This window comes from Carcharodon carcharias, chromosome 20, assembly GCF_017639515.1.
Source record: "Carcharodon carcharias isolate sCarCar2 chromosome 20, sCarCar2.pri, whole genome shotgun sequence".
NCBI lineage: Eukaryota > Metazoa > Chordata > Chondrichthyes > Lamniformes > Lamnidae > Carcharodon > Carcharodon carcharias.
The window spans coordinates 97,230,070-97,243,902 of record NC_054486.1 but is presented as its reverse complement, the minus strand read 5'-3'; positions in this window follow the sequence as shown (position 1 = coordinate 97,243,902).

The following is a 13,833-nucleotide window of genomic DNA, read 5'->3' as shown; positions in this document are numbered from 1 at the left end:
AAGCACCACGACTGCATCAGTGGCACTTCCATTTTGTAGGCCAAATTATTGGGACGTCTCAGGGTGAGAGAAATTTAATTCTAATTTGCACTGAACTGTGGCAAATTTTGTGTCGTGAACTTGCAGAGTGGGAATTTGGTTGAGACTTGTCCAGATTTAATCATGCTGAACCTCTACAGCCAGCAGAGGGTATGCAAACTAAAGTCCCAGAACTCTAAGCACCCCTCACCTAATTCAGCTATGCTTTGGTGCTCTTTCTGAAAACTGAATTATTAGGTAGATTCTTTCAAAAAAGAAATGGATTATACAATGGTATGAAATTCTGCAAGAACACACATGTAACATCTTTCTCCATGGAATCTGGCTGTAAATGGATACATTGGTGTCTGAACCTGTAATGGAATTATCTGGAAAAATTGAAAACTATTAAAAATGAAATCCCAATTTTATCTGACATTTACTTCAAAGTCAGCAGCAGTTTTAATGAATTGCTAGTATACTTTCCAAGGAGTTGTTCATGAGTATATGAAACAGAAGTAAGAAATAACGTGCATTTTGTGACCTCAGGATGTCTCAAAGCGTGTTAGAGACTATGACGATTAAGCACTTTTAATGAATGCTGTAATGTTTTCCACACAGCAATGTCCTACAAACAGCAATGTAATAATTACACAATTGTGACCTTGAGTGAGGAATATATTTTGAGTAGGATATCAGGGATAACTCCCCTGCTCTTTATTTGAATAATATTGTGGGCTCTTTGAAATTCACCTGAAGGGGCAAATGGGCTGCTGTTTAATGTCTCTTCAGAAAGACACCACCATCTCAAGTGCACTGGTGCATCAGCCTAGATTTTGTGCTCAGGGTTTTTGGGTAGAACTTGAATTGGGATGAGTAAAGATGCTTATGTGGAAGGCTTTGAGGACTTCCCTGAAACGTTTCCTCTGCCCTCCTGGTAACTGCTTGCCGTGACGAAGCTCTGAGTCGAGCACTTGTTTTGGGGGTCTTGTGTTCGGCGTACAGATGATGTGGCTCCCCACACCCTCCTCCCACTTCTTTCATACACCTCTGTGAATGTATCGATGATAGTTTGGAGCTCGGCCTCAGTGCATTAAACAAGCGTCATTAGCGTGCTGCAGCTCAATGACAAAGGTAGGGGTGATCTTGGTTCTGCAATTGAGGCAGTTTAGATTTAATAGTTTCCACCCATCCTGCAGAATAGCTCCACTGTGATGGGGAGCTTCATGGAGATGGGATGCAATGTTGCAGCGCGGAAGATGGAAAAGCCTCGCTTGACCCCAGTTTACGCTTGTATTGGGTCTGTTGTTAAGGATCATGGCTTGCCTGTCATCAGAGTGTTACTACTGAGCTATGACTGACAATGAGTAAAAGCAAGTTAACGTTGGCTTCCCCTCATCAAATTATTGAATTTCTTTCAGCCCGGCACTGCAGCTCTTCAGGTCAGTGAAATTGCAATAATTTGTGTAGGAGCAGGAGTCAGCTGTTCAGCTCCTTGGGTCTGTCCTTCATTCAGTCTGTCCCTCAACTCCATTTACCTGCCTTTGCTCCATATCTTTTGATTCCACTAACTAACAAAGTGTATCAGTTGCAGTCTGGTAAATTTCAATTGATCCAACAGCCACTTATTTCACCACAGAATGGCTTAGCTTGAAGTTTAAGATTATACCTTCAGGGACTTTTTTGCTGCTGACCGCCCCCCCCCCCACCAAAAAAAACTCTCCTGTTCTGCATTATATTGAAGAACAGATCTGACTCAAATTTCCAGCACCTCACTGGCATCTTAAATAGACTGTCCGTAAACAGCATTCCATGTTAACATTACCCCTTCAAGCAACAGCCATTATATCCTGTTACTATGCACCGTACTGATTTCACTTACTCTACTTTTAGTAGCTATGCCTTCAGCTCTGGAATTTCCTCCTTAAACCTTGTTGCCTGTTTACCTCTTTTTCCTCCTCTAAAGACATTTCTTAAAAGTTACTCCCTTGAGCAAGCTTTTTATTATCTGCCTGTAATATATCCTTATATGACTTGTTAAATTGCACTGATTGAAAGACAACTGGTCACACCGCACCGACTGCAGGACAAGGCGTCACACCGCACTGACATACTTTCTCAAATCCTATGTTTAAAAAGGAGACTTGGGCTTATCAAAGTTACAAGTTGTCCAGTGGGACATATACAAAAGAGGAAATTGAGCTTCTTGGAGGCAGTTTTATTGATTGGGAAAAATTAGTTAGAATTAAGATCAGAGGAAATTGTTGATAATGCTCCTTAGGATGTTTTAATACAAGCACTAGGAGAATATCTTCACCCCAAGGACTGCAGCAGTTGAACAAAATATCTCACCACTACCTTCTGATGGGCAATAATCTAGTGATGGTCACATCAAGATTTAAAAAAAAAAATAGCCCTGTTAACCATTCTTTGCTTTCGAAGCATTTGATTCCTTCTACATGGAGGATGAGGATGGCATTTTGGTACCATCAGCACTGTCTTACTATCATGACTCTTTCTAAACTGGGACTCATCCATTTGTACCTTAATTATTTAAAGAAGGCTTATATTCCTGATTGGAAAAGGGACACGAGTACTAGGACCATTTTGAAGGAGTCTGAAAGGTGGATCCCTATTTTAAACTGTTATAAGCAGGCTCAATAATTTTTTTGCAAAAGATGGAGACACACAGGGACAGTCAGTAGCATTGATGGTTAGAGTACAGTGAAGTATGAGCCAGCAGTTAATGAAGGGAAAAGGAGGAAGTTGCAAGGTCCTGCAGCCCAGAGTCAGGTCTTGGTTGTTTGTATTACTGAATCGCTGAGTGGATGGGAAGTAAGCAGTGGCCTCTGCTGGTAAAAGGAACAACTTTGAATGAACTGACTGGAAAAACCAAGGCACAAAGTGTGAGACTCATTGAGGCTTAAAATTGTAGAAGAGAATGATATAAATCAAGATGTCAAGGTTGAGTGATGCCAGGAGCTGAAAATCATTGGAGTTAAAGAAGACTGAGGGAGTGCAAAGGTTGAGGAATATTGAGTTATAGTGAGAGAGACGGTTTTAAGGGTCTTGAGTCCAAAACAATGATCAAACAAAATGAGAGAGGGAAGAGCCTGAAAAGCATCATAGGAGAAACAGGAGGAAAGGAACATTGACCACGTCAGTATCAAATAGTAGCAAGAAAATTAATGGAGAGAGCATGAAACTGGAAGCCAGCCTGAGAGATGAATTACATACTTTCTCAAATCCTGTGTTTAAAGAGCAGACTTGGGCTTATCATAAAGTTATAAGTTGTCCAGCGGGACATAGTTTTTGATACTAAAGAGGAAATTGAGCTTCTTGGAGGCAGTTTTATTGATTGGGAAAATTTTAGTTAGATTTAAGATCAGAGGAAATAGAAAAGTAGAAATGTCAATAGATGAGGAAGGGTAAGGGCTAAACATTCATGGTGGGGGCACACATTGAGAGCTGGTTCCAAAGTTTGAAATTCAGTCCTGGTTCCACAATTTCTTAAAGCCTTTGATAGACTGATACATATAAGGCTTTGATTCCAATCCTATACACACCCATCATATTCCCCAGTCAAGATGACATAAATATACAACAATATATGATATTTGAATAATGAAGTGTCCCAAGGTGCTTCACAGGAGCTTTTATAAAACAAATTATGACACCAAGTTACAAAGGAGAGATTAGGTAAGATGAAAAAAAGCTTGGTCAAAGAAGGGAGGCTAGTGCGATAGAGAGGCGCGAGGAGAGAATTCCAGAGATCGGGGCCCAGGCAACTGAAGGCATAGCCACCAATGGTGCAGGAATTGTAATTGGGAATGCACGTAAGGCCAGAATTAGAGGAGTGCAGATATCTCAGGGGGTTGTGGGGCTTAAGGAGATTACAAGAGATAGACAAAGATGAAAATTTTAAAGTCAAGACATGCATTACTGGGAGGTCAGCAGGCACAGAGGTAACAGGAGAATGGAATATGCTGTGAGTTAAGACATGGGGAGCAAAGTTTTGGGTGACCACACACTTATGTAGGGTAGAATATGGGAGACCAGCCAGGAATGCATTGGAATCAAGTGCAGATGTAACAAAGCAGCAGCTGAGTTGAGATAGGGGCAAAGTTGGGTGATGTTATGGATGTGGAAACAAGCAGTCTTAGTGGTGGCACAGATAGGAGGCTGGAAGCTCATCTCGGGATCAAGTTTGACAAATGTGAAAGGAAAGATAGAGTCAGCCATATGGCCCCTCAAGCCTGCTCTGTCATTCAATTAGATCATGGCTGAACTTTTACAAAGCTCCACTTTTCTGACTGATACCCCACCCCTTGTTTCCCTTAGTACTCAAAAAGATCTAACAAATGCACTCTGACCAAGTATCCATAGTCCTGTGGCATAAAGAATTCCAAGGATTCGCAAGTCTCTGAATGCAGAAATTTCTCATTACTAAATGTTCGACCCTTTATCATGAGACTCTAATCTTAGTTCTAGCCTCTCCAGCGAGGGAAAAGAGCACCTCAGCATCTACCATGTCTGGTCAAACATGGGCAAGGAAAACCTCTTGCTGATTACTACATGCAGCCCTCTTTCAACTGATGAATCAGTACTCCAAGGTGAACACCATTTGAAACAAGCACCAAGGGTAGCAAGGGCTCAGAGTGTACTGTAGGTGGGGGACTTCACTGTTCCATCACCAAGATGGCTCAGCAGCACCAATACTGACAGATAGCCAACTCCTGAAGGACATATCTGCCAGACTGGGCCTGTAGTAGGTGAATGAGAAAACCAACAAGAGGGAAGAACCAACTTGATCTTGTCCATGGCCGTATTGGCAGGAGTGACCCCTGCAAAGTCCTTGTGGAAGTTAAGTCCTACCTTCACACAAAGGACACTCTCCACGTGGTTTTGCCTACTGCCATGGTAAATGGAAGATTCTGAACAGATTTAGTAGCTCAAAACTGGGATCCATGAGGTACATCAGCAGCAAAATTATATTTAACCACAATCTATAACCTTATGACCTGCCATATCCCTCATTCTTTACCATAATCAAGCCAGAGACCAAACCTGCTTCAATCAGTACTGTAGGAAAGTATGCCAGGAAGCAGCACCAGGCATACTTAAAGCTCTAACACAGGACTACATGCTTATTAAATGATGAAAGCAGCACACAGTAGACAGAAATAAGCGATTCACCAACCAACAGATCACAGCAAAAGTTCTGCCACAATTGTGAATGGCAGCGGACAATTAAATAACTGGAGGAGGCAGCTCCATAAATACTTCCATCTTCAATGATGGGCAGGGGGAACCAGCGTATCAGTGCAAAAGACAAGGCTGAAGTATATGTTATTATTTTCAGTCAGAAGTGCTGATCCATATTGGCTCCACCCAAGGTCACCTACATCACTGATGACAGTCTTCAGCCAATTTAATTCACTCCAGGTGATATCAGCAAACAGCTGAATGCACTGGATACAGCAATGGCCATGGGTTTCAACACCATCCGGCTGCAGTACTGAAGACTTCTGCTTCAGAACTAGCTACACCCCTAGCCAAGTGTTCCTGTAAAGACAAATACCATCCCAGTCTACTCTCAATCATCAGCAAAGTGATGGAAAATATCATTGACAGAGCTATCAAGTGGCACTTACTCAACAGCCTGTTCCACCTTGACCTCATTTATAGCCTGGGTCCAAACATGGATAAAAGAGCTGAATTCCAGAGGTGGGGTGAGCCTGACTGCCTTTGACACTGAGCAGCATTTGACTGAGAGTGGCATCAAGTAGCCCAGCAAAACTGAAGTCAATGGAAATTATGGGGAAAACCTTCCATTGGCTGGAGACATAACTAGCACAAAGGAAAATAGTTGTGGTTGTTGAAAGCCAATTATTTTAGCCCAAGGACAATGCTGCAGGAGTTCCTCAGGGTATTATCCTAGGCTAACCATCTTAGCTGCTTCAGTAACCTTCGTCAATCACAAGCTCACGAGTGGGGACAGTCATTGATTCAAACCATTCATGGGCACTGTTCAGTGCCATCTGCAATTCCTCAGATACTGAAGCAGTTCATGCTTGCATGTAGCAGATCTGGATAACATTCAGGCTTGGCTGATAACTAACAAGTAACATCCACACCATACAAGTGTCATGACTATCTCCAACACGAGATAATCCAACCACCTTCCCTTGACGTTTAATGGCATTACCATAGCTGAATTAGCCACTATCAACCACCTGGAGTTACCATTGATCAGAAAATGAACTGGACCAGACATATAAATACTCTGGCTGTGAGAGTAGGAATTCTAGGGGATGTTAGCATTGTGCTAATGTTACTAAACTCGCAATCCAGAAGCCATGACTAATGCTCCAGAGGCAAGAGTTCAAATCCCACCACGACAGTTGGGGGAATTTAAATTCAATTAATTAGTAAATCTCGAATAACATGTTAGTCACATTAACAATGATGCAACTACCAGATTATCAAAGAAACCCTAATGTTCTTATGGGGAGGAAATCTGCACCCCTTAACAGGTCCAGCCGAAGTGCAACTCCAGATTCCCAGCCACGTGGGTGAGTCTTAACTGCTCTCAGAAATGGTCAAGCAAGCCACTCAGTTGTATCAAACGACTACGGAAATGCTGTGGATATACCTTAACCACATGGACTTCAGCTGTTTAAAGTGACGGGCAAATAGGAATGTGGAATAAATGTGACACTCACATTCCAAGAATAAATTAGAAAGAAAATCTGCAGTAACTCTCCTCCTGACTCCCCAAAACCTGCTTAACATCTACAAGGCATAAATCAGGAGCATAATGGAATAGTCTCCACTTGCATGGATGTGTACAGCTCCTTCAACACTCAAGCAGCTTGACAACATCCAAGACAAAGCAAACAGATTGATCTGCACCCCATCCACCACCTTAATCATTCATGCCTTTCAGTTTATACCATATTCAAGATGTATTGCAGCAACTCACCAAGACTCCTATGACCTTCCAAACCTGTGATCACTATCACCTAAGGACAAAACATGGGCATACCACTGCCTACAAATTCCGCTTCAAGTCACACACCATTCTGATTTGGAACTATATCATTGTTCCTTCACTGTCGCTGGGCCAAAATCCTGGAACTCCCTAACAGTGCTGTGGGTGTACATACACCATATAGACTGAAACAGTTCAAGGCTGCTGTTCACTACCACTTTCTCAGGGGCAATTAGGGATAGGTGATAAATGCTGGCCTTGCCAGTGATACTTATATCCCATGAAGAAATTTAAAAAAACAGTAGAGGAAAAACGCTGACATCAAAAGGAAACTAATATTCAACTAGGGATTCACCAAAATTAACCTAAGCAAATAACATCAGTGCAGAAAACAATTGTATTAAAGAGTAAAATCCCCAGGACTAGATGGTTTCCACTCCAGGGTTAAGTAAGTAGCTGACAACTTTGCAGATACCCTTACTATAATCTTCCAAGGTTCTTTTTATTTGGGAATCATTTTTTAGATTGGAAAAGTATGCATTGCCTCTGTTATTTAAGAAAGGTGAAAGAGCAAATCCAGGAAATTATAGATCAGTTAACTTAACATCTGTTGTCAGGAAATTACTCGAGTCCATAATTAAAGGCTAGGTTGACTGAACACCCTGAAAGTTTTCAGCTGATCAGAGCACGCCAGCATGGATTTGTAAAGGGTAGGTCATACACGATTGAATATTGGAACATTTGAAGAGACAGCTATTGTGGACAGGGGAATGTCTATAAATGCTATTTATATAGATTTCCAGAGGCATTTGATAAAGTCCCTCATAAGCTCATGGAATTGAAGGCAATTTTTTGACTTTGTTTAGAAATTAGCTGAACAGCACGAGGCAGGGAATTGGCATAATAAGCAGATATTCCGTGGCCTGCTATATTGGGACTCAATTATTCACTGCTTATTGAGTTAGAATCGTGGGATAGAAAGCCACATCCCCAAATTTGCCAATGACACAAAGATTAGGCAGCAATGTAAGTAGTGTAAATAGTAGCATAAAATGAGATATTAATAGATTACGCAAATGGGAAAAACTGTGACAAATGGATTTCCATATAGGCAAATGCATTTAGGATCTCAAAAGCATTGAACAGGGTACTAAATGGTGAAAATTTAAAAACAGTGGAGGTCCAAAGAGACTTAGTCTCTTTGGACCTCCACTGTTTCTAAATTTTCATAGATCATTAATTGTCAAGGACAGGTAAAGAAAATAAACAAAAAGGCTAAAGGAATGCTGCTTTTTATATCTAGACAACTGGAATATAAGGAGGTAGAAGTCATACTAGAGCTATACAGAGCCCTGGTTAGACCCCACCTGGAGAACTGTGAGCAGTTCTGGATGTCACATCTTAGCAAGGATATATTGGCCTTGGAGGAGTGCAATATAGATTCTCCAGGATACCTGGACTCCAATTATGAGATTGCACAAATTAGGATTTATTCCCTGGAATTTAGAAGGTCAAGGGATGATTTGATCAAAATTTTCCAAGGAGAACCGATTGAATAGATAGAATGGGCTTGAGGGGGATATATGGCACAGGCCTTTTCTGATTTCCTACAGCAAGGTTCTTGAGCTTAAGTAACTGAAGTCCTTTAAGGTAGGAATCATTCTTGTAGCTTTCCTTTTGACCTTTTCCGAGGCCAGAGTGAGCTTAATTTTACATGTATAAAAGAACTTGTATTTGGCAACAGCTTGGTCAATACTTCAAAATATTTCATCAGCAGCAGGGGGCACTACACACTAAACAATCACAAACACAGCACACGCACAGCAAGACATGTGCAGGGCAATTTTTCCTTTGTTGAACCTTTTTACTAAGCTGCAGAAATCAAAATGTTGACGACATTACTGTTTAACAGGTGTGTTGATATGTTAATTGAGTTAATGAAAGCACAGTTTTTCAAAGTAATTAATTGCCTCTTTTAATCATAGGATGTGTACAGCACAGGAGACCATTTGGCCCATCATATGTGATGGCTCTCTACAGGGGCCATTCAGCTAGTCCCACCCCTCCACCTTTTCCCTAAAGCCCTGCAAATTTCTTTCTCCAGCTCCTTATCCAATTCCCTTTGAAAGCAATGATGGAAGCTGCCTCCATCACACACACACACATATTCCAGATCCTGACCACTCTGCATCAAAAAAGTTTTGGCTGTGTTTATTTGTGCCGCAACACTAGGGAAAGCACATGTGCACAGGCAATGTCAGTTGCAGAAAGTGCGAGATGCTTTTAGATGCAGCTGGGTGTCTTATACATTATCACTTGCAACTAGACAGACAACTTAAATTAAGTTTTGAGATGCAAACTGAAACCAGTTATTAGGAGTCATTAAAACAGAATGTTAGGATTGCCAATGTTCTATTCATTTGCCCTCATTATTAAATTTCTCAGAAATAATTCAGGGTATTGCCTTTTTAATAGGACATTTTGCAGATGCTACCAAAGAGACTTAGCGAAGCATCAATATGTATAGGCTTACTCCATCTTGCATTATATAATTAACATTTACTATTTTCTACAAATGAATGCATTCTTCAGTAGCTGGGCTTTCCTGGGAAGTTGTTATTCACTCTTAATCATTCTTGTAACTGTGACAAGCACCTTTAGTCACAATTGTTCGAATTTTAAAAAAAATAAAAATAAAACAACATTTTTTGAGACAACCAGTACCTATCAAGTGAGCTAGCCAGACTGCGCAAGAATTGGGATTTGCATACTGATGCTTATGCTGCTGACCAGAAAGACGTTAAGATCAGTTGCACATGTGGCGGCGGTCAGTGTGGGCCAACTGCAAATGCACGACAGTTCCTGACGCCTTGCCAACTGGTGGTAGGAGTTAGTGAAAAGTTTTTCATGCCACCATTGGTTCTTTTGCCAAGCACCATCAATCTGTCCCCTCTGGCCCCCGACCCTTCCAACAATGGGAACGGTTTCCATCTCCTCAGCCTACTCTAAGGACAACAATCCCAACTTCTCCAATCTATCCTTAGAACCATAGAAAATTTACAGTGCAGAAAGGGGCCATTCAACCCATCATGTCTGTGGCAGCCAAAAGGAGAAAAAAGAAACTTGCCGCTCATTTTAATCCCACTTTCCATCACTGGTCCATAGCCTTGCAGCTTACAGCACTTCAAATGCAGGTTCAGGTACCTTTTAAATGAGTTGAGCATTTCAGCCTCAACTACCAACTTAGGCAGTGAATTCCAGACACCCACCACTCTCCAGGTGAAAAGGTTTTTCCTCATGTCCCCTCTAATCCTTCTACCATCATCTTAAATCTATGCCCCCTGGTAATTGACCCCCCAGCTAGGGGAAACAAGTCTTTCCAGTCTATGCTATCAAGGCCTCTCAATTTTGTACACCTCAATTAGATTACCCCTTAGCCTCCTCTGTTCTAAGGAAAATTACCCTAGCCTCTCCAATCTCTTCTTATAGCTGCAATTTTCAAGCCCTGGCAACATGCTTGTAAGTCTCCTCTGCACTCTCCAGAGTGGTGACCAGAACAGCACAATGTAAAATTCCAGCTGTGGCCTAACCAGCATTTTTTACAGTTCCATCATTAGATCCCTGCTTTTGTATTCAATACCACTCCCAATAAAGGAAAGCATTCCATATGCTTTCTTGACCACCTTTCATGCCACCTTCAAGGGCCTGTGGACATGCACTCCAAGATGTCTTTCTTGCTCAACCCCTCGCAATAACTTCCATTTATTGAGTATTCCAATATTTTATCTGCATTACCTCACACTTTTCTGGATTGAACTCCATTTGCCACTTCCCCACCCACTCAGCCAAATCATTGATATAATTCTGGAGTCGACAGCTATCCTCTTCATGATGAACTACACAGCCAATTTTTGTGTCATCTACAAACTTACTGATCACACCTCCCACATTAAAGTCTAAATCATTGATGTATACAACAAACAGCAAGGGCCCCTATACTGAGCCCTGTGGAACACCATTGGAAACCATTTTCCATTCGCAAAAACATCCATTGACCATTACCCTTTGTTTCCTGTTGCTGAGCCAATTTTGGATCCAACCTGTCACTTTACCCTGTATCCCATGAGATCTCACTTTCCTGACCAGTTTTCTATGCGGGACCTTGCCAAATGCCTTACTAAAATCCATATAGACAACGTCCACTGCACTACTCTCATCAATCCTCCCCGTTACTGCCTCAAAAAATTCATAAAACTTAAGTCCCTTATCCCAGGAACGATTCTCATAAATCTCTTCTGCAATCTCTCTAAAGCCTTCACATCCTTCCTCAAGTGTGGTGCCCAGAAATGAGTTGAGATCAAACAAATGCTGGGTTTTTTGGAGATGTTGTTTTGGAAGTCTCTTAAATTGAAGATAAAATGAAAGTGAATAGGGCCATATTATATGTTACAGATTCGCCCAACAAGCTTGATTACCATGGAGCAGCGGACAGGCCTAGTTGGAGACTCTGCTGAAGGCAAGATGCAAAATGTTCACACCTGAAAGCAAAGGTGAGAACAGTTGGGCTAACTGTGGACAGGCTTTCTGTCTCAGTTTTTTTGGACAGAGACACACACGAAAGGTTGAGAAACAAAAGGCTGCACCTAGTGTGAGCTGCACAGAGGAGTGAACAGTCTTTCTGTGCACTGCTATGCAGAATGTGAAATGGAACACAGTTTCTGGTCAAAGGGTCGTAGCCTATGACAATTGAAAGATTCGCGCTGGCATGACAGGGAACGGAATTGTTGGAGCAGGCTTACTGCTAGTTCAAGACTTCCCTGGAAGCGGAGAAGAGTGCCTTTTGACGGTAATTCGATGTTACAACTTGGTAAACTGGGGAGATAGGAACCCATTGTAAGCGGGGAATGGTGTTGGACTGGTTTCTGTAAAAACTGTAATTCTGTGCAGAGCAAGCAGTGAGGTATAACTGTGGCATTGGATTTTCAGTCATGTTAAAAAGTTAAGAGGGATATCATATCTTTTAAGTACCTTTGACTAAACAGTTACTTAGGTAACTGGTACTCTATGTTGCTTTTAGTTTGAGTACAGGTCTTAAAACTTGAAATCTTGTCATACCATTTCTTTAAGTTGATCACTGGCAATTCAAATCTCTTTTTAAAAAGTTATCAGTCTCTACAGGGATCATAATTTTATAAAGTTTCATTATAACTTCCTTGACTGTGCGCCCTATTTATAAAGTCCAGAATTCCACGCCTTTTAAACCACTTTCTCAACTTGCCCTCTCACTTTCAACAATTTGTGCACGTATACTCTCAGGTCCCTGTTTCACTCTCCTTTTAGAATTGTACCCTTTATTTTACATTGCCTCTAATCATTCATTCCAGCCAAATGCGTCACTTCACAATTCTCTGCATTAAATTTCATTGGCCGCAGGCCCAGCCTGTCTGTCCTATCACAATCCTCCACACAGTTCATATTACTTTCAAGTTTTTTGTCATCTTCTAGATCATTAATATGAATTAAGAAAAGCAGTGGCCCTAATAGTGTTCCCTGAAGAACCCCGCTATATACCTGCCCCCCAGGCCAAAAAACAACTGTTCATCATTACTCTGTTTCCTGTCATTCAGCTAACTTTGTATCCATACATTTTCCCTTTTAGTCCAATGGCTTCAGCTTTGTTGATAAGCATGATATATGGCACTTCATCAAATAACTTTGAGAACTCCATATACATATCAATCACATTGCCCTCATCAACCCTCTACAAACATGATTTGCCTTTAACAAGTCCATGCTGGATTTCCTTAATTAATCCAAACTTGTCCAAGAGACTTAATTTTGTCTCAGATTATCATTTGTAAAAGCTTGCCCACCACGGAGGTTAAACTGACCAACCTGTAGCTACTGAGTTCATCCTTGCACCCTTTTTTTGAATAAGGGCGGAACATCCGCAACTCTCCAATCCTCTGGCACCACCCCTGTATCCAAGGATTGGAAAAATTAAGGACCGTGCCTCTGCATTTTCCACCCTATTTCTCTCAGCATCTAGGATGCTTCTGATCTAGTCCTGGTGACTGTCAGCATTTCTCCAATATTTCACCAATTTTTAGCCCATTTGTATTTCTGTGACCTCTTCTTTCAACACAATTTAGGAGGCATCTTCCTCCTTGGTAAAAACAGATGCAAAACACTAATTTAGTATCTCAGCCATGCCCTTTACCTCCATGTATATGCCCTCTTTTTGGTACCTAAATGGCCCCACTCCTCCTAATAGCTTTTACTACCTAGATGCCTATTGAAGACTTTTGGATCCCTTTTTCCCCTTGGAGACAATTGACTTTCCCCAGTGAAGTAGGGTCTGTGGAAGACACTGGCAAGTGAAAATATTCATACTCTCTCTTTATCTCTCATTCTTTTTCACTTGCCATCAAATTATTTAAAATAAATATTTAAGCTGGTTGCATTATCAACCCGGTTTCTGTCATCTACACTCTTTTTGGCTTGCTCTTACTCTCGCTTTCATCATCAAGTCTTTAACTGCCCTACCTTATCTCCTTGTGAGAAGATATCTTAACTATACCACCAGATTCCTTAGAGGGCCCCACAGCCCATTCTGCCATCCTCTCTATACATGGAATATTAAACCATCCCCATTGTGCCACTGCATGATTCCTAAGTAGATCCTAATCATACCCTGGAGCACATCATCAAACACTGCCCTCAAAGGAAAGTTGATTGCAGCCTACAAGATTTCGATGATATAGCATCAGAAGCTTTGGTGGGCACATCTAACTTAGATCTTGAGATCTGAGGTGTGTTTG